This window comes from Juglans microcarpa x Juglans regia, chromosome 3D (assembly GCF_004785595.1).
Source record: "Juglans microcarpa x Juglans regia isolate MS1-56 chromosome 3D, Jm3101_v1.0, whole genome shotgun sequence".
Classification (NCBI taxonomy): Eukaryota; Viridiplantae; Streptophyta; class Magnoliopsida; order Fagales; family Juglandaceae; genus Juglans; species Juglans microcarpa x Juglans regia.
This window is the reverse complement of record NC_054598.1, coordinates 39,758,529-39,769,797: the sequence shown is the minus strand read 5'-3', so window position 1 is coordinate 39,769,797 and position 11,269 is coordinate 39,758,529.

The following is an 11,269-nucleotide window of genomic DNA, read 5'->3' as shown; positions in this document are numbered from 1 at the left end:
AGTTGATAGAATGCGTAGATGTGGTTGTTGTGCTTGTTCCCAAGCATGGGAATATGCAGTGACAAAATAAATTTATGGTGGGGAAGCTGAAATGTGCTGGGGAATAAAATTTCCGCCCCGTCCACATGGCAGAAATTTGTGAGGTAACTGGAAGGGAGTTTTTGTACCCAACCGAGCCAAGCCCAATCCACTTTGTCGAAATATGAGGCTTGTGAGTTGGCTGGCCAAGAAATGAAAGGGAGAAAATCCAGGCCGGTCCAGGAGGGGAGAAGCATGTAGCATACACTTAAACGCGCCGTATTAATGAGGGAACGGTTGGTCATTAGCATTAAATACGATATCAAATGGCCAGCATTAAGGGTCGAGTTCCTGTCGCTAACAAGAAAAACCACATTAAATGCGACACCATGCCATTCGAAACAGAGGGTGATCATTACAGTGACAGAGAAGCCAAGGATCCCTCAGGGGACAGGAGAATAAATAAGGAGTAGGCAAAGGAGACAGGTTAATCACTCTAAACAAACTCTTAGCTCTTTCTCTATTTTTTCTAGTGAAAAAATATTCTAACTTTGGCATCAGAGGTGTCACAGACACACCAGACCATCCCTTTCTCTTCTTATACAGGCACCCAATGCAGTTCAATGCTGGTGACTACAAAACATGCTCTAACAATTTTACTTGACCAACAAAACAAATTTTTTCTCCAATTATCTACACTTTCTTTTGTGCTTATATTTGTTATAGTTAAAATTTGACAAAAGTAAACCCATAAATTGACATGATTTCATATGATATATTTGATTTACTTTATAATAAATGTAGCTTTACAATCTAACGTACCATATTAAACCATGCCAGTTTGTGTATCTATTTTTGTGGAATTCTTTTATGGTTAAATCATTTATCTTTGACAAAAATGTCACCATTGAGATGACCCAGTTTCTTTTTTAAAATTGGACCATTTGGAAAAATAATTTTTTAAAAAAGATTATCACCGTTTGGAGAGAGAAATAATTTTAAAAAATCTCGTTATAGATAAAAGTTGAAAATACGGGCATAATAAATAATTAAAGTAATTACGAAAAATGTGAAAAGAATTAAGTTAAAAAATAATAATTTTAAAAAATAAATAAATATTATTTTAATAAAGTAGATAAAGAACAGAGAATGAGATGTATGAAGTTTTAGGAAAGTGAGGAACTAAGATAGATAAATGTCTTTTTTTTTTTTTTAATCTGGCAAAAAATTAGTGTCCAACATGGACTTTTTATGCCAACCAAAATGTGAACTTTATGCCCCTAACTAGGGGTGGGCAGCGAGGGCCCGCCCCTCGCTACCCCGCATGAAAGATTCCTAGCGGGGGCGGGGGGCGGGCTGACCCCAGCGGGGCCTCGCCCCGCACCCTCCCATATTTATAATAAAAAATATTATTTTTTATATTTATATAAATGTATTATATTTCTTAATGATGACTATTTTATTACTTTGGTCTCCTATATAAAGGTTGGCTTAGGAGGGTAAGACAATCTAAAATACAACTCTAATGAATTTATATTTTTTTTGAATAAAATTTATAATTATTTTATATTATTATTTGGGTTTAAAGAAAATTTTAGACCTAAAAAAAAGTTATAGACTCAATAAATTATTGGGTTGAGCGGGGGGTAGGGCGGGGTGTGGTTTCAACCCCACCCCTAGTACCGGGGCGGGGTTGAAAACCTTCCCCCCACATGGTGCGGGGTAGGGGCACCCCCACCCTCCCCCCCCCACCCCACCCCACCCCATGCAGAGGGAGGGTTTTCAACCCCGCCCCCGCCCTGGTACTAGGGGTGGGGTTGAAATAGGTGCCCCCGACCCGCACCATACGGGTAGCACCCCTACCCCCAACCTCGCAATAAGCATGGGATACGAAACAAGTGGCGTACAAATTGAAAACAAAATTAGATGGACTTAGCCCAAAACAATTAGATGGACTTATAGATAGAAATAAGGCCCACTCAGTGTCTAAATGGCCTTTGAACAAGAAGATGATAAGGAATATAATATCATCAATTCATCCAATGAATATCTAAGTTTAAAAAACTTCCAAAATCTATTTTTATGAAACAACCATTAGATTCCATAGATTCATTACATACTGATCTTATTTGTCGATTACACAAATCGATCTTAGTTTTTTAGGCAATGCTGTCTTTCTTTTCAGGAGTATTTTCTGGCAATGTTGTTAAGTTGTTAACACCTATTTTTGTTATTCCTGAGCATTCAATGCATATATTTGTATTATTCTGTGTTAATGAAATCATTGTTTATTACACAGTTGTGAAGGGAGCTTATTGTGTAGGATTCATGTCCACCTTCCTTTTCCTCGATAGCCAAGCTCATCGTGAAGAATATGGACTTCATTTAACTCGATCGAACAAATATCATATTTATTTCATTGGGCAAACAAGCCTGGTGGTAACCTTAAAACTCTCCATGTATCATGTATGTATCTTGCAACAAATTATTAAAATATGATGAATTTCTTTCTTAAATCGGCATTTCGTTGTACTCTATAATACTATGCATCTATTAGGCTAGATAGTCTATTTAGTGGCAACCAACTTTGACAATTTCTCCATGTGAAATGGATTTTGTGACTCTTCATTAGACCTGTAGACCTAACGATCTGGGCTCTACAACCGGTTACAAGTATTTATCTAGGTCTTTGCTTGGTGTCATAATGCCATTTGAGCAGCCAAAAAGCAATTTGTGGTGACTTGTTATGCTATTATAAAGGTAAAATATCAGATTATGGCTATTGCAGTTGTTGAGATATGCGACTAAGTTTGGATGTTAAGGTAATTTCATATAATCTGTAAATAATAGTGAATAGTAGTGAAAAAATAGTGAATATCTAAGAGGAATTGAGAAGAGGGTTGTTATTCTGGGTTGCTGGAGTGAAGGAGTTGAGGGAAGTCTGATGTGTAGCTAACAACATTACTAGTTTTAAATGAAGTTATGCTTTTTATACGGGCAACAATATTAACAGAAGTGGAAGTTCAATGCGATTTGTATTGATTTTTAGTGAAACAGTGCATCATGGAGATAGAGGAAATGGAAATAGAAGGCTCAATGGCTGCATTCTTACTTTCATTACGATGTCATTTTTACTTCCTTGTAAAGTCTTGTATAAAAGGACTGAACTTACGATACTTGTTTTATGTTCATAATTGTTGAAGATTGATTTCACGTTGGAGGTTAAAGGTTCCTTTAAAACCTTTTGCAAGAATTAATGCAAGGGATTCTTGGTTCATTTTTCTTTCTTGTTTCTTGATTATGTGCTCTAGGTTGAGTTCATGTGAGTCTTTACTGTGTTCTTGTGTGGATTTTGAAGTAAATCCATTACAATTGGTATCAGAGAGGCCGGTTCTCTCATGGCGGAAGGTACTCGAGCAGTAGCTCTGAAGATGTAGCAAGAAGGTTCACAGAAGCAATAAAAGACCTTACAAAGGAAATTGGATGATCATCATCATGCCATTCATGGCATTACTGAAAAGTTAGAGATGCTTATTGATATGATTAAGTCTCTTGTTGAGAATCATCAAATGTCTCCTCCTAAGGATAATTTTCATGAGCATAGGAGTGGAAATAATGAGCAAATATTTTCTTTGCTATGTGGAGTATGGCTAGAATTTCCTCAATTTGATGGTAGCAACCCTGTTGTGGCTCCAGTACTTTGAGTTTCATCAAACACACTTGAATCAGGCTTCTAATGTCATCGTATCACATGGAGGGTGAAGCATTAGTGTGGTACCAAGATGCCATAGATTGTGAAATTTTTACTGGATGGGATTCTTTTGTAAAGGTCTCGAAAGTGAGATTTGGTCCTACAGCTTATGGTGACCTTATGAAGTCTTTGACTCGACTCAAACAGACAGCATTTGTTGCTCTTTACAATGCTCAATTTGAAGTCTTGCTAACAGATTGAAGGACTTGACTGAAAGGCACAAGTTGAGTTGTTTTTTAAATGGGTTAAGAGATGAGATTCGCTTGCCAGTGCGAATGCTCAATAGTATTAACTTTAATGTAACCTTTGGGCTAGCAAAAATTCAAGAAGAGTACTTGTTTGAAGAGAATGGAGGGCGTTAAGCCTCGCTCTGCTTTTCCCCCTTCCCTTTTCCCCCCGCGTCCTTCTCGAAGACTCGAACTCTCTTCTCTCTCACTTTCTCGCGCTCTCTCAGTCTCTCTCGCTTGATCCATTCTATTTCTCATACGACTGCACGAGCACCACCGGGACTCCAGTCACTCCATCGTCGTTTGAACTTGTTATTTTGAAACTTCGCATTCGCTGCTACTCAAAGGTAAGACATCTGAAACCTTAGATTTTTTTTATATATAATTTTGGATTGTAGATTGGAGGAAGGACGGGTTAAATTGGAGATGGAGGGTGGGAATGATTGTGAATTTGTGTGCTGTGGATTGATCTGTGCATGTGTTTGAAATTTATCTCCTCTCCGTTTGTTTGTTTGTTTGTTTTTTTTTTTTAATTTGTATTTTACTATTTCTGGGTGTTCGGATTTGGAACCCTAAATTGAGTTAGGGGTTTCGATTGAAACCCTAAAGTGATTTCAGGGGTTTCAATCGAAACCCCTGAAATTTCAATTTTGGGGTTTCAATCCAAAACCCCTAAATTGTTACGACTTTGCACTTTGCCTTGTTTTTTCATATGTAGTGTATTATTATGATTTTCTTATGTCGTGTGTTGATTGGTTTTATAATTTTTTTATTGTGTTGTGGAATCAGGAATATCTTCTCAAAGGGATTTCACCGATAGCTCTCCTACCCCTACCAGTACTCCTGCCCTTACCAACACCCCTGCCTCAAAACCTAACCCTACGCCAACCCCTGGTAGTGGGAGTACATCTTGCCCTGCCCCCAAGCCCATACAAAGCAAGAAATTTGTTTCCGTAGTTTGGTCTCATTTTACCAAACTAGAAGGTGATGACCCCAATAACCCCCAAGCTAAATGTAATTATTGTGGAAAAATATATGGATGTCACTATAGGAAACATGGTACATCCCAGTTAAAGGTCAATTTAGAAGAATAATGCAAGAAGAGTCCAATATTAAGATCCTTACTGGAGAAGAGTCAATCTATACTAGAAATTGGACTAAAAAAAATGGCGGATGAGAGTAGTGGGGATCCAACATTGAAGGGTTATACGAAGTATAATGCTGATGAGTGTAGAAGGAAGTTAGCTCGTATGGTTATCATAGAAGAGCTACATTTTCAGTTTGTGGACGAGAGAGGTATCCAAGAATTTATCCAAGAATTGAAACCTAGATTTACGCTTCCTTCTCACCACACTGTGGTAAAGGATATTAAAAAGATGTAGTGAAAAGATAAAGATATTTTGAGGGGCCAATTCGCTGATTTGGTAGTTTGCCTCACTACTGATACTTGGACTTTTATCCAAAATTTCAATTATATGTCTTTGACTGTTCATTTCATTAATTTTGATTGGATTTTTCATAAAAATATTATTAGGTTTTGTCAAATAACTAATCACAAGAGTAAGATGATTGGGAAGGCCTTGGATGCCTTAATAAAGAAGTGGGGGTTGGCACGGGGTTTGAAAGTTTCGATTGACAATGCCTTGTCTAATAAAGTCACCTTGGGATATCTGAAGACTTATCTTAGAGAGGCAAATAAGACATTTTTGGGTGGTGAATATTTGCATGTTAGATGTTCTGTACATATCTTGAATCTAATTGTGACTGAGGGGTTGAAAGATGTCGATGACTCGGTTGCACGAGTTAGACTGACTGTGAAATTTGTGAGGTCTACTCCTTCTAGATTGGAGAAATTCAAGATTGCTGCAAAAACTGTGGGCATAACATCAAATAAAGGTCTTTAGAGGCAGCCCAAGAATATAAGACAGTCTTTCAATTAATGGGTGATGAAGACATTCAATATGTCAAATATTTTGATGAGCACGAAGGATTAGGAAAACCTAATGATGATGATTGAGAGGTAGTTTCTACTTTTGTTATTTTCTCGGGTTTTTTTACAGTGTCACATTGAAGTTGCTTCTTTGCACCCTACATTCCATGAATTTTGTCAACAAATATGTAGGGTGAAAGAAGAATTAGACGACATGTATAGGGGTTCCAATCTAAGGATGAGGGGATGACATTGACCATGAGGGTCAAATATGACAAGTATTGGGGAGATTTGACTAGACTAAATATTTTGTTATTTGTGGCTGTTATTTTTTATCATCGTTTGAAAATTTCAGGCATATTATATGGTGGAACTTGCGCATGATCAGGCATGGACTGATTTTATTGGTGTGATGGCCCGAGATATCCTTTATAAATTATATGATGAGTTTAATGCAATTAAGGGTGGTACTGCATCTACTACACCTACACCTACACCTACACCTACACCTACCCCAACACCAACACCTCTTCTAGACACCGGAGCAACAAAGAAGCTTGATTAGCATGGACTAAGACACGCATATAATCACACACTAGTCCGTCAATCTACGGAGGTGGTTTCAGAGTTAGACAATTATTTGTTAGGGGATCTTATTCAAGATGATGATGGTTTCGACATATTAGGATGGTGGAAGGCAGCATCAAAGAAATATCTCATCCTTTCTGAGATTGTTCGTTGTATGTTGGTCACTCTATTAGCACCATTGCCTCGGAATCTGCCTTTAGTACCGGAGGGCGCATATTGGATCCTTTCTATAGTTTATTGTCTCCTACAACTGTAGAGGCATTGATATGTACAAAAAGTTAGACGATGGGAAATGATATTTTTGTTTCGGATGTTTTAGAATTTAAAAAGACCGACGAAGAGGGTGGTGATCAGTCTGGATCTGGACCATCTGGTAATTGTTGTTTTTATTTTATTATTTTGATTTATTTATATTCATTTCGATTTCATCAGTATTAATTTTAGTATTGATTGTTGTAGCAACACATGAGACGACTCAAACGATGTCTACCTCCACTGCAATATAAATATGTGCCCAAGTCTCAAAAGACTACCCATCCGAGCTGCCCTAAATGTCACAGTCAAAGACCCAAACAACTCGCCTCTATTTTTAGATTCTTAATTTCTTAGAATATTGAAATCTGAATTAGTTGTACGTATTATGTATTTGATTCGTAATTTTGTAATGTTGATACAATGTCTCTTGGACACTTTTTTGTTTGTAATCTTGTAATTGTTTAAACTTTCTATTTTATTTTTGTAATAGCTTAGTTATTAGAGTATTGCTATAGCATATCCACTGTAGCTATGCACACATTGCACACACTACGTGGTTGCTTCTGGTTTTTTTTTTTTTGTGCAAAACGCACCAAACCTTCTGGCTTCTACCCTCTCTCTTCCTCTCTCTCTCTCATCATCTCTCTCTCCAGCGTCTCTCTCATCAGCGGCTCTCTCTCTCTCATCGACTTTTTCTCTCACCTACTCTTTCTCTCTCCTCAACTCTCTCTCTCTCATCGTCTCTCTCTCCTCGAGTCTCTCTCTCATCCCTCATCATCTCCCTCTCTCTCATTAGATCTCTCTCTCATCTTGGTCTCTCTCTCTCATCTTCGCCCTCTCTCTCATTAACTCTCTTTCATCCTCTCTCTCAGTTCGATAGTAATTTCGAATTTGGGAGATGTGTGGTTTGGATGATACCACGTAGGGTGTACAAAAGTGGTTGCTCCCAATATTTTTCCTAGTTATTATTATTATTTATTATTTTATTAGTTAGTAGACTTGTAGTCTCTAGTAGTACTTCATTTGAGTCTTAATTCCATAAATTTATATTATGTATATATTATTTTTATTCATATAACTTTTTTTCTTTTTTTAACTCTTTTTTTTTTTAAACTTCTTATTTTATGGGTCTAAAATGGCCCATAAGCTGCTTATGGGCCATTTTAGGCCCATTTCAACGGTTTCTAGGGCCCAGTAGGGAGCAGGGGTAGACGGATGATCCTCACCACCCGCACCCCATTAGCCGGGACAGAGTACCCCGCCCCCACACTCTGGGGCTGGGGACGGGAACGAAACACGCCACCACGTCCATGCGGGGGCGAGCCTATTACTTTTTATAGTAAGGCCTTTAAGGTTAAAGCATTGTTGTTATCTACATATGAGAAAGAGTTTTTAGCTGTTGTGTCTGTTGTAAGTAAATGGAGGTTGATTACGCCCAAAGAATAATGTGGTTATGGTGGCAAAGTTTTGGGGTGTCAATTACACAGAGAGATAAATTAAAAGAATAGTAGAATGAACAAAGAAATTAAAGAAAAATATTAAATGATTAATGAGAACAAAAAATAATTTTAATTGTAAATTAAAGCGAAGCAAAATGACTAACAGATAAAGTACTCAAATTTGACAAACGGTAAAGTATCGGGAATCTCTTGCACAAATATGATATTTTAATTATTCTTAATTCATTGAATAACTCAATTAGGAACTCAATTTCCAAAATTTCCAATCGGAAGATATAGATTTATAAACCAAGATTAAACGAAATGTAACCCTTTGAAAAATCATTTACCACTTTTAAAATAAGCAAATTATTATCACTATTGAAAAAATTCAACGACGACAATATACTCAGGAAGTGATATTGTAATAAAGAATTAAATCAATATAGATAAATAATTGATCCAAACATAATCAAAGTGTTAATCCATTTAATAGAAAAGCATGACTGAATCCATAAACAGAATAAATTCTATGATTATTCGGAGAAGAAAACATCACCAATGAATTGAGAATGATAAAATAAAAGAGTTTTAGTAATTGGAAATCAAATACATAAATTAAAAATAAATAAAAGTATCATCTACTTTGCAAGTTGATCCCTAGCCCTACTTTAGAATTTAGTTACCCATAAATATAATGAGCAACAAAAATCTCTAGAGAAAAATGAAGCAAAAGGTAGCCATGGAGGAAATTCTCTCTCCTCCCCTCAATTTCGTGCAAATGAAATGCTTATATAGGATAAGAAAGAAACCCTAATATCTTCATATTCTCGCATACAAAATTGCCTAAATTTTAGGACTCATCTTGGTAGCCACGTACGTACTTTAGGAGTTCGAATTTAAAAATATTTATCAGAGACAAATTTGTATCCCTTTAAGATAGATTTCCAATGCATCAAGAATCACATTAATCCGATATTTGAATGGAAAGTTACGATCAAAATACTAAAGTATGTACATGATATTTTCTAGTGAATTTTAGGCTGAATTTTTCTCTTGATCCGAATTACTCTCAAAGCCCATAATTATCATTATTTGAATAGTCCTACACTCGTTGAAAATTCTTAGGTTGTTCCAACGTCTTGACTACTTGAAAGTTTTTTGAATTTGACTGGATTTGGACTTGCTCTTTTATATACTCTGAAATTAAACATAAAAATCTGTTTAAGAGTATTCCAAATTAAATAGAAACTCAATTCAAGAATACACTTTCGCACACTCATCATAGGTCTTATTTATTGGGGCAGCCTTTCAAGATCAAGATTGATCAATAAGCCTTAAAGTACTTGTTGAAGCAAATGGTGGGTACTGAAACTCAACATAAAAGGTTGTCAAAGCTTTGGGATCATGACTTCACCATTGATTATAAAAGGGGAAAGTAGGCCTGCAACTTGAGCTCAAAACATCTGGTATGCGCCTGACCCGAGTACCCCCATATAAATTCGAATCGTCAAAACAAAAGCGAGTCGAACCTATATGACCGACTGATCTTAAAAAAAAAAAATTGAAAATACTGCCCTCTAATTTCTACTTCATCAGCAGAGGGACTTTTACCCAGTTCATCTTCATTGAGATCAAACGCCATGAAGATCCATTTGCCTTCAAAATAATTCCCGTAGAAGAGGCCCCAACAACTCAATATTTTGGCTAGGCTCTTCCAAAGTGTTCCCATCTCTCATTAGCAAGTCAAAAAGTAAATCCAGTAGCCACTTTTGTGATCTTGACCTCAATGAGACGAATTGGATATTGATTTGGAGATTGTGCCTGAAGAGAATGACGAGGAGAAACAGAAGCAAAGCCCATTTCAAGACCTTCGGCTTAGTCACACACCCACCCAGCTCTCTCGATATTCCTTTGAAGAAAATTCATAGAGAAAAAAAATTCCAGTCCCAAACCAAGATCCGAAAGATCCTTTCAGAGTCTACCTTCATTTTTTCTTGATGGTGAGAATCGTTAGCAAGATTTCTTCTCCGACTACAAAGTCCCAATCCCATTTTTTTCTCACTATCGTTAGCAGATTAGGTTCTTTACGAGTGATCAGTTTCAACTGATAGATGATGAAATGAACCCGTTATGGGTTTTGACCTGTTGAACCTGATTTTAGTTTGGTGGGCCCATGTCGGGCTTTTCAGTTTGAACGGGCCAAGCCCTTTTATGCACAGGCCTAGGGGAAAGGATAACAAAGTTACAAATGCTCTCTCGAGGAAGTATGGGGAAGAGTAAGCTGTTTTAACTTTAATAATTTTTCCAACTCCACTGTGGATTGAGGAATTGAAGCATAGCTATCAGTTATCTCTTATAATCAGCAACGTTCATTCACAGCTCTAGCAAGGTTTACAAGTTCCAAAGCATTATACATTGCAGCAAGGTCTTCTATTAAGGAAAGGGAAGCCGGTTGTGGTTCCTAATTCTCCTTTTTAGTTGAAGTTACTACAATATATACATCATAGCCCTCAGGTTGGTCATGTGAGTTATCAGAAAACAATACAAAGGGCAAAATTGGATTTTTTTTTGGAAGGAATGCGCAGAGATATAAAAAACTTATAATGGATTGTGATGTCTGTCAAGCTAATAAACATGAGAATCTCCATCCAGTTGGGTTGCTGCAATCCTTACCAATTTCCAAATATCCATGGTTGGATATTTCCATGAATTTTATTAAGGGTTTGTCTTCATCTTGTGGATTCACTATTATATTTTCAGTGGTGGATAGACTCACAAGGTTGCTCATTTTTTTCCTTGTCTCCCCCTTATTCAACAAGTAAAATGGCTCGCCCTTTTTATTTTTTATTTTTTTCTAGGTCGCATGGGATGCCTAAGTCCATTGTCTCGAATAGGGATCCAATTTTTACAAGTTCATTTTGGAAGGAATTGTTCAAAAGTCAAGGAACCTCACTGAATTTCAGCTCTGCATATCACCCCCAACCAGATGGACAAACTCAGGTGTTGAATAAATGTGTGGAAGGGTATTTGAGGTGTTACATTGGTGACAAACCAAATG